General features: G+C 44.0%; 1 protein-coding gene across 2 annotated transcripts in view; it reads right to left on the bottom strand.

Moving 5' to 3' along the window:
• Nucleotides 1-10,601, bottom strand: part of FAM50B (family with sequence similarity 50 member B) — a 17,523-nt gene extending 6,922 nt beyond the window's left edge. Inside the window, exons 1-2 of one of the 2 annotated variants that reach the window (XM_006161688.2) lie at nt 10,512-10,601; nt 973-1,060 (exon numbers count right to left, since the gene is read on the bottom strand). The gene's annotated coding sequence lies outside the window, so the exon portion shown is untranslated. The remainder of the gene's footprint in view (nt 1-972; nt 1,061-10,511) is intronic. The other variant, XM_006161687.2, reaches the window with a different exon arrangement.
• Between the last annotated feature and the right edge of the window lie 5,058 nt (nt 10,602-15,659).

Here is a 15,659-nt window from a genome sequence, read left to right as displayed (position 1 = left end):
TAGTCACATGAAGGAAAGTAGAGACAAGTAGAGACCATTACAGTGTGACACTGACCCAGTTTTTGGAAGACCCTCCTATCCCATTTTTTTACAAAGTGCAATAGTTGTTTCTTTTTGTTTTTGTTTTTGTTTTTTTAGAGATTTTTGCTACAGGGTGCGTGCGCTTGCCAGAAAGACAGAGACAGAGAGATAGAAAGTGATAAATCACCCCACAGGGGGATGGCCATGTTGCAATCCCTTCTCCTCCATTCTCCTCTCGGGATCTTGGGCACGCACGCACATGCGCCTGGCATGAGTTTAAGCCACTGGGTCCGGGACGCGAACGGTTGATTACATGGGAGTCCAGCCACATAGCCATTACGCTAACTGCTGGTCCCAGTTGTGAGTTTTATACTACACTTCAGAAGACTTCTCCAGTCAGAACTTGCCTGGTTTGGTCACAGCCCATGGAGGCAATTTAAAAATGCATGGTGAGGGACCAGCAGGTGGCATGGTGGTTAAGGCACTAGACACTCCCACATGGCTGACCATGGTTCGAGTCCTGGACCTGGTGGTTTGCTTTCTCACTTTCTGTCTCTCTCTGTCTCTCTCTCTCTGAATCAAATTAAAATAAATGAATGAATAAATAAAAATTAAATAATAATTTTAAAAAAATGCATGGTGAAGGGCCAGCAAGTGGCGCGGTGGTAAAGGCGCTGGACTTACACGTGGCCGACCACAGTTGGGCGTCCCAGACCTGATGGCTTAAAAATCACACCAGGTGTGTTTGTGTGCATGCTCAAAATCCTGAGAGGAGCATGGAGGAGAAGGGGTTGCTGCATGGCCCTCCTGTGGGGTGACTTCTCACTATCCCTCTCTCAGTCTCTCTCTAATGAGCATGTGTGCCCTGTGGCAAAACAAACAAACAAAAAAAATAATCTAAATAATAATAATAATAATAATAATAAAAAGTATCGTGAAGCAACTCTGTACCTTATCAGGCCCCTCCTCTCGTTTCTGGCACTGCCATTAAAGATCACTGGTTTGCTTTATCCAACTGTGAAAGCACATGGTTTGGGTCCTGGGAAAGGGACAATAGTGAGACTAGCTAAAATTGCCTCGAAGTCTTTATTTTCTCCCACTGTGGGGTGATCCTGGGTCAATAAAGCCTTTGTCAGAGTGTTGACTTAACTGGTCTTTGACTGGAGCTCCATGGTGACCACAATTACGGGAAAGCCTGTTCCCAGGGTTACTTTCTAGGATGGCCATTAGAGGGCTCAAGGCTGAGGAAAAGGGTGGAGGGATGATTGCCTTGAAATACCGACTTCTTGGCACCTGAAGTGGGTGGAGAACGAAACATTCAGGGAATTACATTCTGAGACACCGAAGTGCTCTAGAAAATTCCTGAACCTAACACTAACTTTGGGTGAGCTGGTGAAAGACAAGCACTCTTGGGGAATGCTAAAGATGAAGCAAAACAGAAAGGTGCTGGCTGTCACTCCACACTAAACGGAGGACTCTAGTGATGGTGTTTTTAAAGGGATTATCCCAGGCCAGCAGATGGCATGAAGATTAAGGTGTCTAGATCCCACATGCCCAACTGCATGATTTGAAGCCTATATGTATGTTCACTGGATTACTCATGGTGTCTCTGACAGCATCCTAATAACCCATGGAGCCAGAAAGTGGACTTACTCCCTTCACTTTGAGCCATTCATAGAGAACTCCCTTGCAGCAGCCAGACCACCCCGGATGTCTGCTCACAATGGCTTGTCCCAGAGACCATGACCCTGGAGCACCCTGGAGCTTTTGCAAAACCCACTCCTTCCAAGTCATGGGAAACTGGACTAGTCAACCATTTCCCAGAGCCATCATGATCCTCTAAGAAGCCACCCGTTCCAGGGACATTTCGATAGCATCTAGTTACCATTGTGTATGTTACTTGGCTCATCACTGAGTTTATACTTTGAACAGCTTGTGACATGGAAGATGCTACCCCGACAACAGGAGAGCCATGCGGTGATAAACAGAATAATGAATACTGAGGCTCCTCACAGGACAGGCCTCTCCTTTCACTTCCTCCATTTTTAACCTCTCTGCAGACTTCATTTTCTGTCAGGCATTTTCTGTCACTGCAGTAATAAATCAAATCACGAAGAAACAACTTCATTTGAGGCATTCTTGCCATCTATCACTTTCATTGGGGGCCAGATAAAAGCAAGAGCTAGCTGCTTAAAATGCATCCCGAGTTACACTCTGAGTTAGGCTTTTCCCTAAAGCTTTCTTCACTTTATTTTAAAAATGTACCTACAGGGGGACCAGCAGGGGGCGTGGTGGTTAAGGCGCTGGACACTCCCACATGGCCGACCGGGGTTCGAGTCCTGAATCTGGTGGCTTGCTTTCTCACTTCCTCTCTCTCTCACCCTCTGTCTCTCTCTGGTCAAATTAAAAAGTCAATGGATGAATAAAAAATAAATAAATAATTATTAAAAAAATGTACCTACAGTACAATTTGCTCTTTCTGGTGGCTATACAGTTAGGTAAGTGTTGACAAATGCCTAGATGCCTATACTTTTTGACACACTCTAAATCACACCCATCTTTCACTTCATTTTCCGAGGTGCTGGTCAGGACGCATGGGATGGAATATCCCCGTTATTAATCCCAGTTGACACGGACTTCAGAAACTCTCACCAGCTCCTGTGAGCTGATTTTCTGAGGGTTAAGGGTGAGGCCCATTGAGACCCACAGAACCTGGTTCTGCATGTTAGGGGGTGCAGGCAGTGCACCTCCCCAGCTGGTGAGATTCTGGACTCTGGCCGATTCTCCGTAGCCCTGGCCATAATGGCATCTTTTGTTATTGTATCACCATTTATTCAGGAGAACCCGAGGCCCTTGACTTCCTTTGGGTGTCTTGGTTGTTGGTTTAACCTGCAGGAAGGAAGGGAGGAGGAGGAAGGGTGCTTTATGGATGGCTGTTGGTGCTCCCTTATGGAGTAGATGAGAGGCATTGCTGAAGCCCTCCCATAACATAACTCTTTGAGAAGTCTTAAACTTTAAAAAGTTTAAATATGATAAAATGTACTCCTTTGTTGATATGGCTGCCTATACGTTTTTTAAAAAAAAATTATTTATTTACTTATATATTTTAATTTGGTAAGAGGGACAGAGTGAAAGAGAGAGAGAGAGGGAAAATGAGAAAGCAAGCCACCAGGTCCAGGACTCGGACCACAGTCGGCCATGTTGGAGTCCAGCGCCTTTAGCCACCATGCCACCGGCTGGACCCCTCCTTATAAGTTTTTACACACATAACGTCACGTCATCAGCCTTACAGTCAGGACAGTTCCATCAGCCCAGCACATGCGCCTGGTGTGAGTTTAAGCCACCAGGTCCGGGACTCGAACCATGGTCGTCTATGTGGGAGTTCAGTGACATAGTCATTACACTAACTACTGGTCCCACCGCACATTAGCTTTTGAGTCTGAGTTATTTCACGCCGCCGCACATGCCTCTGCATTCTTCCTTGTCCAGGCATGTATCAGCAGTCCGTTCCTTTCTATTGCCCAGTGCTAGCGCGTTGGATGGAAACACCGCAGCTTATCCATTAACCCACTGAAGGATAGAGGGACTGTTTCTAGCTCTTGTTGAGTGCAAGAGCTGCTCATCAACATTCACGCAGAGGTTTTTAGGTGGATTTGTTTTCATTTCTCTGTCTAGGAATATGATTGCTAGGTTACATGGTATGTGTTGAACTTAAATCTACCAAACTCGGTATCATTTTGCATTCTCAGCAATATACGCAAATTCCAGTTGCTCTGCCTTCTCATCAGCACTTGGTATTGAGAATTATTTACTTATTTTTTTTTAATTTAAAATAGTCCATTTGGAGTTTTTATATAGGATGTGAAGTTTAGTATAATTACCATTACATCTAAATGTTGGACTTTCTTCAACATTCTTGGTTTTAAGTGACCTGTCGCTATTTTTCTTTTTTAAAGGTTTTTGACTTAGGGCACATGTTCTCGCCAGAGTGAGAGACAGAGACAGGAATCACCCCCCAGGAGGGTATGGCCACACCCCAATCCCTTCTCCTTCATTCTCCTCCCAGGATCTTGGGCACCCATGCACATGTGATTTTCAAGACACTGGAGCTGGGAATCAAACCACAATCAACCATGTGGGAGACAAGTGACATTACTGCTATGCCGTCTGCTGGCCCGTCACCCAATTTTTTAAAACCAGCCTGCACCTTCTCTCTATAACACGAATCTAAGGTAGAAGCGAAGGATTTGTTCCCATCAGAGTGTCGCAGGTGATTTCGGGGATGGGAGGAAGCCAACGGGAGAGCCCCACCCGGGCCTCTTCCTCTGCCACTGGCTTCAGTGGAGTCACTCTCAGCAGACTCGGAGCACGCTCCCTGGTGCACGCTCAGACTCACTGGCAACATGACTGGCTGTGAGGGTGTGGAAAGTCCTGACACCAAGCAGCCTGCTTCTGGGCTTTCCCCAAAGCTTCTTCAAGACACGCATGGGTGGCCATTCTGACATCAGGAAAGCCATTCTCAGACACAATTTTTTAAAAAAAGCTTATTTGTTTTCGCGCGAGAGAAAGACAAACACTCTCAAAAGATTTCACACTGTGATCTCCTGTCTTCCCCACCAGCCGGGATGACAGTCACATACACACTCCCAGTATGTACGAGTAGGCCCAGGAACTGAATCCGTGTCTTCTCTATGGCTTCCACCATTGCGGTGCAGAGTTACTGCTGTGCCGCTGCAGTGCGGTGCAGTCAGACTTTGTAAAATGTGCTGGTTGGAGAGTGTAACTACCACCTAGTTTTGCTTTCTTTGTAACCAAAATTAACTAGCTGGATTTTTGCTGAGCCTTGGGATTGTTTCTAATTGCCCCAGGGTTTAGAACTGGATTTCCTATCTAATTGATGTTGCATCTTGTCTGCTCCAGCAGGACTTAACGATGTGTGATGATAAGGATGTTGAGATTCCAGGCAGATGAAATGTAAAAGGTGAAACTTCTTGTATTTCATGGCTCTCTGAGATTATCCATGTGACCACTGTCCACAGCCACCAATTCACAGGGTTTGCATCCAAGAGCGAACTGCACTTGAATAATGCCAGAGGGTCTTCAGGAAACTGAGGATTTTGCAATGACATAATACTTCTCTGTACAATAGTTGCCAAGATCAAAGGCCAGGCATCTAGTGCACAGGGCCATACTGACTGGATCTAAGGCCTAATAATACTGCTAGGTTATATGACCCCTTGCTACTGTCGTGTGTTTTCGTTTTTCCTGCTCTAGAGCCTGACATACATGCTCTATGTGTGATAAATGAATAAGAATGAATTAACAAATGCCACAGTAATTATATGATGCTGACACACTACTGATAATGCTAACACTAGACTCTGTAGTAAAAGCATTCAGTGCTATCTCTTCATTTTCAATTCTCCATTAGTTCAAGTCCCGGACCTGGTGGCTTAAAACTCACACTGGGCGTGTGTGTATGCATGCCCAAAATCCTGAGAGGAGAATGGAGGAGAAGGGATTGCGGCGTGGCCATCCCTCCTGGGGGGTGATTTCTCGCTTTCTGTCTCTCTGGTGAGCACATGCAACCTATCACAAAAATCTCTCACAAAATCAATTAATAAAATAAAATATAAAATAAAATGAAGTTGTCAAAGTTCAGTCTTTACAAATTTCGTTTTTCACTTCCTGAAGCTTTAGAATCCTGTAGCTGGAGAAGTGGGGGCCAAAGAAGTGGCATGACAGAGTGGGGACCATGCTGCCAGAGGCCAAGGTCCCTGAGGACATGAAAAGCATGAAAGCTGGCTCTCACACAGACTGAAGTGGGCTTAGGTTATGAAGCACGTACCTTTTTTTTTTTTTTTTTTTGCTTTAGTTTTTTTCATCTGAAAAATTACAACTTGATCTTTCTGATTCTTGTGAGTTGTACAGGGCCAGGATTCAATGAAAAGAATTTCTCATCACTTATCAAAGTAGATCTCAAGACATGGCTCAAAGGAGCCTGAAGCTTGTTTGTGTAATGTGCCCTGTGGTTTTGTTATCTAGACTCCAAACTCCACTTCTGCGGGTGGGAGTGGAGGCCGGGAATGTCAACAGCAAAGGCATTAGCTCATGGGATCACATCAGACTTTGGCTGCTCATGACAGGATTGGCATGTTATCAGATCAGTCCACAGGCAAGTCCAAAGGGGCAGGGAGGGAGTAGATTAGGCGCAAGACACCCCTGACTGGTCAGTGGAGGGGAAGGAGGAGGAGAGGTGACCTACGGCCTTCACAGCCAGGTCATGGAAAAGTACCAATGACTTCTGCTAACACACTGCAGGGAGTCAATTCCAAATGCCTTCAGCTGGAGCTTACCCTAGAAGAATGGACACGAGACACGAAATCCCTACGTTCACATGGAGCTCCCTGTGAAAGTTTGCCATTTCTAGTTTCCTGGCTGAGGAAATGATATTCCTCCCTGATACTTCCCTGGGAAGCCCTCTATGAAGCTCCTGGCCCTTCCTTCCACCCTTCCCAAATATGGCACCTGGTTCCTGCCAGTGGCTACAGCACACTCAGAAGCCTGGGAGGGGAGGAATGCACCCTATTGCCAAGGAGACCACCCAGTCTGGCTTCCTCTGATTCGTGCATATTTAATGATCTATTTTAAAATAATTTTGTATAGGGACCAGCAGTTAGCATAATGGCTATGTCGCTGGACTCCCATGTAGTCGACCACGGTTCAAGTCCTGGACCCGGTGGCTTAAATTCATGCTGGGCATGTGTGTGTGTGTGCCCAAGATCCTGAGAGGAGAGTGGAGGAGAAGGGACTATAGCATTGCATGGCCATCCCCTCAAGGGGTGGTTTCTCGCTTTCTGTCTCTCTGTCTCTCTCTTTCTGGAGAGTGCATGAGCCCTACAGCAAAAACCTCTCAAAAAAAAAAGAACAACTTTACTTAAAATGGTCTCTGTTGGCAGGTGGTGTGGTAGTCAACGGCACTGAACTCCCACATGTCCAACCATGGTTCCAGTTCTAGGCCTGGTGACTTGCTTTCTCACTCTCTCCCTTCCTCCCTCTCTCTCACTCTGTCCCTCTCTGGTGAATTAAAGTAAATAAATAATTAAATAAATAAAGTTAAATAAAATCATTATTTTTTTTAAAAAATGGTGTCTGTATAACCCTGCACCCGAGCGACCACCAATACTACTAACTGGCATTTACTTCCAGATTTTCAATGCATAAGCTAATAGGTATTTTAATGTAAATGGGATCATTCTGTATGTTATTTGATAACTTCAAACAATTTATCATTCTTCCTTCCATCCTACCTGGCTCTTTTTGTGAACCCCAACATATTTCAATATTTTTAAAATGCATATTTTCTATATTTCAATGTAAGAAAAGTTACCAGTTTTCTATTGTTGACATTTTTTTTTTCACTTGTTTCTCTATAATGATCGTTCTTACATGTGCATGTCTGTGAGGTCTTCCAGTTCCTGAGGGTGACAATATATGTTAATTATTGGGCCAGCAGGTGGTGTGTGGTTGGGGGCGCTGGACTCCACATGGCCGACCGTGGTTCTAGTCCCGGACCTGGTGGCTTACTTTCTCACTTTCTCTTTCTCTCTGTCTCGCTCACTCTGTCCCCCTCTGGTCAAATTTAAATAAATAAATGAAGTTCAATAAAATAATTATTTAAATAAAACATGTTAATTATTAACATTACTTGAACCATTTATTAACCCGATAGACTTTAATCTTTAGCTGAGCTTCATTTCATATGTTCTTTGAATTTCATGATCAAATATGTTACCCATTTTTCTATTGAGATCTGTTTTTTTTTTATTGATTCATAAGAACTCTTTGTATATGGAAAATATCAATCCTTGATTTGTCATATAAATCAAATATTTTTTATGGCTTTATTTTTTGCCACATTACAGTTTTTGTATATTTATGTAGCCAAATATGATGGACTTTTCTTTATATTGTGGTGGTTTGAGAGAGTCCTTTCTTTGCTGTAAAACTCACTCAGTTTTATAAATTTTTAAGTGTCTGTGTTTATACACACACACACACACACACACACACATTCTAATTGGAATCTATTTCTGGACGTACTGTGAGGGAAGGATCTATTTTTTTTTCCAAATGAAATACTAAATTAAAATAAAAATTGATTTCCCTTGATCTGTTCCACGAACCCTAAGTATTCTTGCAGGTTAGCATTAATAAGAAAACAAGCTAATGTTTTCACACTGATTTGCGAGTTATCAGTTGACGGTCTTTCTGTCTCAGGTTAGAGCAAGCCTGACTCAAACTGTTCTAAGATACTTAATGACTCACTTATCTGAAAGGATCAAAGGTCCCGTGGGCTGTGGATGTGGCTTGATTCACAAGTTCAGCAATCTCACTGCCCCTCCTGTCTGCTTCAACTTTAGGCTGACATTCCTCAGGCCCACAGGATGATGTCTAGCAGTTTCCAGGGTCACATGCTGCTTCATTTGATTGCTCTCTTATGAGAATGAAGGGGTTTCTTCCCAGATCGCCCAACAAAACTCACATTTCCCCATCAGTGTGGTCACGAAAAGTGGTCAATAGTCTGTTTAGGTTAAGTTAATCAAGGCCTACCCTGGAGCTGGAATGGGGTGGAGGGGGGAGTGAAGTTTGGGATGCATTAGATAAAGGTAAACATCCACCCCCCCCAAATTAGGATCATATAACCAAGAGGAAGGGAGAATGGGCGGTGAGTGCTCAAATGAGCAAATGCTCAGCACGCATGCACGGTTTCATGATTCTGTGTGATACCCAGAACAACCCCGCGAAGGTAGGAGTAGCTAGTGTCCACATTTTACAGGTGGGAATACTAAAGACTTCAAGAGTTTGTAGTTCTCAAGACTCAAATCTAGACCTTATGACTCTAAATCCTTTGCTCTTTCCAGTACCCTAAATAGCCCCTTGACAGATTTTAAACCACGGGTGAGCATATGAAACAGTGTCAGTTTTACAAACAAATTTGTTTAGGGTGCATGCACTCACCGGGGAGAGAGAGACAGACACAGTGAGAGTGAAAGTGAGAAATCACTCCTCAGGGAGATGGCCGTGCTGCAATTCCTCCTTCTCCATTCTCCTCCCAGGATCTTGGACACATAAGCACATGCACCCAGCATGATGTTCAAGCTACTGGGTCCAGGACTTGAACCATGGTTGGCCTTGTGGGAGTCCAGTGATGTAACTACTATGACATCTGCTGGTCCCTTCAAACTAATTTTTAAAAATTAAAAATTCAAAAGAAGATAACTTTTTGAAAACTAAAAGCTCATATAGATTAGCTATTGAACATAAAGGTGAGTCATGGGGATTTGAAGTTCCTGATGGGAACAGAACATCATGTGCTCTACCATGGTGACTTCAAAGTAATTGGAAGATCCTTTTCTTTTCTCTTTTCTTTTCTTTTTTTCTTTTCTTTCTTTTTTGAGAGGTTTTTGCTATAGGGTGTGTGTGCTCGCCAGACAGACAGAGAGAGACAGAAAGACAGAAAGCAAGAAATCATCCCTCAGGGGGGATGGCCATGCCGCAGTCCCTTCTCCTCCATTCTCCTCTCGGGATCTTGGGCACACACGTGCCCGGGATGAGTTTTAAGCCACCAGGTCCAGGACTCAAACCGCGGTCAACTACATGGGAGTCCAGCAACCGAGCCATTATGCTAACTGCTGGTCCCCTGGAAGATCCTTTTCTATCAAAGCCTGAGTTCCCTCAAAGAAGATCATGGATTTATGCATGGGTGATTTATGTGAGAATGTGGTCACAGGGAGGAAAAGAGAAGGCTGGGAAGGATGAGGTAGGAAGTTGGGGAGGGAAGCCAGTACAAGGTAGGGAGCCATGTCTATTGGTGATTGTTTGATCCCACAGGAAATGGGATCTGAACTGTGTCTCAGAGACATAGGATGAAAGAAAAAGAAGTGCATTTATCCCAGAATGCCAAACCCCAGAGATCACTCCATAGGATGTTCACAATCCCAATGGTGAGAGCCTAGTGGGTTTCTCTGGATGCCCCAGTCATCAAGCTGATTGGACAGAAGTACTCACTGCAGCCCTGGAAGAGGAACAAGGTCCCAAATAATTCTCCGAGGGTGTGAGAGGTCAACACATGACCCATTGCCAGCCAAGGATGAAACACTGGAGTGAAGGAAGTGCTAACCAAACACAAGGCTAAATTTCTGTCTTCCTGGTTCACATCTGATAGCGCATGCTTGAATTACTACAGTCATTTCCTAGAAAACATCTTCCTAGTTTATCCTCATTTAACTACTGCAGTAATCTTCCTAAAATACATTTAAAATTTTGTTATCACTTTACTGAAAGGGTTCATTACTCCCTGCTGTGGGATTATGTATAAATTCCCCTGCTTGACATCCAACGGTTTTCCCAATTGGCTTTACTAGCATGAAACAGCTGTATTTCCCGTGACTGCCCCAGCTGGATTCAATCCAGCCTAATTTCCTTACCGTTTGACAAATGGGCCAAGATTCCTCCTCCCCTCTGCCTTTGCTGATATTGTCCACTCTAACAGACGAGGGTGATACGCAAGTGTTTTCCAACTGCTCCCTGAAGCACTGACCAATCAGCATAGAGACTGATCCAGAAGCCAATCAGAACTGACGTCAGATACGGCAGCCAATATGGGTTGACCAGTTGTCGTTGTAACCTCCCAGCCTCTATTCCCTTTCTGCCTGCTGGTATCTTTTCTTTCGTCTTCCATGAAGTGTTCCTGGACTACCCTTGCTTGTGATGATGGTCTTTCTTTTCTCCTTTAATTTCTTTGTGTCCACAGTATTATCAGGGATGTTCCTATGATGATGCAAGAGTCTGAAATACCTATATATTTTGGACAGCATGATTTTAATCACTTCTCTACTGGTAACACTTTCGTGATATTTTCTATACAGCGAATAGAAAGAATCAGTCTTTCTATAGCATGGTTGTTTAAAAATATTTATTGATAGTTTAGAGAAGGGTCAGCTTCAGAAATTCATGACTGATAATGGCATAAGTTTTTAAGAGTTTTGGTTAAGTATAGGGAAAACCTCTACTAGAGTTCTTTCATGAACGAGCTATAAAATATCAAGGGATTTGAAATGTCCTTGAAATATTCTTTGAATTGCCATTAAATGTATTCCTGAAAGACATTCCCACACCAGACTGGCTAACAAAATGTTAAACTGTGTAGCGGTTTTAAAGCATGGTTTTTTTTTTTTTTTCTTTTAAAAATTGAACTTTATTGGGACCAGTAGTTAGCGTAATGGCTATGTCGCTGGACTCCCATGTAGTTGACCGCGGTTCGCGTCCTGGACCTAGTGGCTTAAAAACTCATGCCGGGCGCATGTGCGTGTGTGCCCAAGATCCTGAGAGGAGAATGGAGGAGAAGGGATTGCAGCGTGGCCATCCCCCGGGGGGTGATTTCTTGCTTTCTGTCTCTCTGGCTCTCCCTCTCTGTCTGGCAAGCGCACGCGCCCTATGGCAAAAAGCCTCTCCCCACCCCCCCCAAAAATATTGAACTTTATTTATTTGTATATTCATTTTAATTTGATCAGAGAAGGACAGAGTAAGAGAGAGAGAAGGTGAGAAAGCAAGCCACCCAGTCCAGGATTCAAAACATGGTTAGCCATGTGGGTTTACAGTGCCCTTAATCACCACACCAACCCACCCCAAAGGCATGGTGGTTTTAAGACAGTGTGCACTGGTTGGTACTACTAGACAGAGTGAAGCCACATGTGAGGCCCCAGTTCCCAGCTCACTCCAAAAGCCCTGGGTCCCACATTGCTGGAGTGCCACCTACTCAATAAGCTAAGGTAGGGTGAAATGCTATCAAAAATAAAAACCAAGACCAACAAAACAAAAATAAAACAACAACAAAAATGGTCCTCTAATTCTTTGATACTTCTCTCCTTGAAAGGTGGGTCTTGGGATCAGCAGTTAGCGTAATGGCTAACTCCCTCGTAGCGTAATTGCTGAACTCCCTCGTAGTCAACCACGGTTCGAGTCCTGAACCTGGTGGCTTAAACTCACGTCAGGCGCGTGTGCGTGCCTACCCAAGATCCCAAGAGGAGAATGGAGAAGGGATTGCGGCGTGGCCATCCCCCCTGGGGGGTGATTTCCTGCTTTCTGTCTCTCTGTCTCTCTCTGTCTGTCTGGCGAACGCATGCGCCCTGTAGCAAAAATCTCTCTGGAAAAAATCTCCCCAAAAAAAAAAAAAAAAAAAAAAAAAAAAAAAGGAAAGATGGGGCTACATTTCCTCCTCTTAAATCTGGAAGGGTTTGTGACGTCATTGTAATCAACAGAATGCCAGATCAGAAGAGGCAGTTCAGCTCCAGCTTTGTTCCCTGGATACTCCCCTTTAGAATCTCTCTCATTTTTTGGGGAAAGGTTTTTGCTATAGGGTGCGCGCCAGAAAGAGAGACAGAAAGTGAGAAATCACCCCCCAGGGGGGATGGTCACACTGCAATCCCTTCTCCTCCATTCTCCTCTCAGGATCCTGGGCACGCATGCACACGCATCCAGCGTGAGTTTAAGCCACTGGGCCCAGGACTCGAACTGTGGTCGACTACATGTGAGTCCAGTGACATAGCCGTTATGCTAACTGCTGGTCCCCCCTTTGGAATCTTGACCATATAGGACATTAAACTCCTATGCGGCCATTATGGTTCAAGGAAGCCTGGGTCATATTTAGGTTCAAGGAAGCCTGGGCCATATTTAGGTTCAAGGAAGCCTGGGCCATATTTAGGTGTTGCAGTGGACAGTCCCAGTAAGATTCCAGCTCGTAGCAGCATGAACCAGACCTGAAAGTGTGAATGCCTCCATGTCATCCATACAGTCACCTCCTCCACACACACAGTCTTCCTAGCTGAGTCTCCAGACATTACTGAGCAGAGACAAGAACTGTGCCCTGTTCAAGTTTCTGTCCCATGGATTCTGTGAGCATCATAAAATGGTTGCTTTCATGCCATTACTCCTTTATAGTGACCAAAATATAGTGAGCAAAAGTAACCTAGGCACCTTTCTAATACCATGGGGCTGGGGGCTTGAGTACAAATGGCCACGCGTCTAAGCATGTAAAGGCTTTATAAATTAAATATTACAAATCACATGAGTAAACTATTAAATATATATGTTGTCTCCATCTTCCTTGAAAGCTATGGGTTTATAATTCTCATCAAAGGTGAATTCTCATCTTCTTTACTACCCATAGCTCAATCCTGAACCTTGTCCACATGCACATGCCCAAATTAAATGCATCCCCTCCTATAAATGGCCACTTTTGGCTACCACGTGGGCTAATGGGTACAGGCACAGGAGGGAGTTTCTTATCCTTAAGAAAGTAAATCCAGATGGCAGGCCCAAGGAGGCCCTGACACAGTTTCCAGGAGTCCACTTGAAGATTCCAAGACCTCAGTTATGTAGATTAGGGCTTGTCCTCCGGATGAATCCAGTCATTTGGTCTTGAGAACTTCTCACACCATGCCAGGCAATGACCAGAGGGACTAACTCTAACCTGAGACACTACTTGTCTAACCACAAAAATACACCCTTCTCAGTTCAAATGAAATAAATTCTCAACTTCCTCTTTGCTGTTTCCCAAGAACATCCTCAGCCAGTCCAGAGCCATCCAGATGAGAGAGAGTCCAAATGGAAAGAGACAACAATCCTAATCAATGGTAGTTGAACTTTCCTTCTTTGGAAAACATTATAAAACGTATGCATGACCCCAGGAAAGAGGCCAAGGCAAGTAAGAGACCAAGAAGCTTTGGCTTCACTAGCTTCCCGGAGACCCACCTGTATTTCTGTTTCTGATTCGCTCATTCCCTCTTGATAGACACCCTGCAGAAAGCAAGATGCTTGTATTCTCTCTCAAAAGAGCGTTTCAGGAAGAGCAGACACCAAAGCTAGCACTCCCAGATGTGCTTTTGTGTAGCCCGTGCAGTGTTTAAAATTTTGTCTTTCTGAACTAGTGGCTAGTATTTAAAAACTGGGAGATTGTGCATTAAAATCCAGATTTTTTTTTTGGTGGTGGTGGGGTTTGGAAATTAGAAAAATCTAGAAAACGAAATCTGTGTTCCCCCAGGACAAGTGGCCAGAAGGAGATAGTGGAGAATCTGGGCTCTCCAGGTCTCCAAGGCCAATCCAGCCAGCCCATAACCCTGAACGCTGTGGAACAGCTTTACTAGGTTAATTGATCGATGGAGGGGTCCATAGTACTTCATTAAAATAAGCTACTGAGTGACTTCCATGGGTCTGCAGGCCACTGAACACCTTCTCCTCTTAGTAAGACTAGTGCCGAGAGAACCAAAACTCAATGACCACGATCTTTTCCCAAATCGCTATTATCTAAAGAAGATAAAAGCCAATTAAGCATAGACAAGCCTGACCTAACCAACAGAAAATGGAGAGAGAGAGGGATTTTTGGTCTAGGATGTGTGTACCCACTGGAGAAACAGAGAGAGAGGAAATGAGAAATCACCTCCCTCCCCCGGGGGGAGGTGGCCATGCCACAATCCTTTCTCCTCTATTCTCCTCTTGAGATTTTGGATATCCATGCACATATGCCTGCATTTAGCCTTACCTAGTCAAAGAATTGTCACATCCTAAGAGGACCAGAGCGTGGAATGATAACATCCTTGGTCGCAGAGGCCTGTTCTGGAACCATCAGAGAGGCCGATTCAAGCATAAGACACAGAGGACCCAGAGTACAAAACAGTAATATTATTTGCATACATGCATGATTAGATTGTTTATGCATGTATGTATTATTTCACTTAATTTTATTTATTATTTTTATATTTTTTAATTTGACCAGAGAGAAAGAGATAGAGAGAGAGAGAGACAAAGTAAGCTCTCAAGTCTGGGACTCAGACAACTGTGGTCAGCCCTGAAGGAGTCCAACACCTTAATGACTATGCCACCTGCTGTCCCCAGTATATGTATTTTTTAAGCTTATTTATTTCTTCTAAGAATGAGAAACAGAGAGAGAAAGCCCCAGCATGGTCTTCATGCTGTGATCTACCCCTGGTCTCAGTCAGACAGAATCATGGCTGCAGCTGTGCCCATCATATTCAGAGAGGTCCCAGGACACAAACCAAGCCCATTCCTATGTGAATCCAGTTGTGTTGCTGCTACACCACCCCTGGTCCCTGACAATGCATGTATATTAGCACATCACTTTAATGTGGCTCAAGTTACATAACTATCAAATCTCACTGTACCAAATATTACTGTACTATTTTCTTTTCATTTTCATTTTATTTATTTATTTATTTTTCTTGGAGAGATTTTTGCTATAGGATGTGTGCACTCACTGGAGAGAGAGAGAGAGAGACAGAAAGCGAGAAATCATCCCCTGGGCGGATGGCCATGCTGCAATCCCTTCTCCATTCTCCCCTCGGGATTTTGGGCATCCATGGACACACACTTGGCGTGTCTGAAGCTACCAGGTCTGGGACTCGAACCCTGGTTGGTTACATGGGAATCTAGCAACATAACCATCACGCCATCTGCTGGTCCTATTATTACTATACTAAAACAGATTATTTCTGAAATACATACAGGCATGGTAACAACTGATATGCTTTCTTATAGTGTTCCTTTTTTTTTTTTTTTTT

The sequence above is a fragment of the Tupaia chinensis genome, unplaced genomic scaffold (genome assembly GCF_000334495.1).
Source record: "Tupaia chinensis unplaced genomic scaffold, TupChi_1.0 Scaffold138812_1, whole genome shotgun sequence".
NCBI classification, from domain to species: Eukaryota; Metazoa; Chordata; class Mammalia; order Scandentia; family Tupaiidae; genus Tupaia; species Tupaia belangeri.
This window is presented reverse-complemented; position numbering and strand designations above follow the sequence as displayed.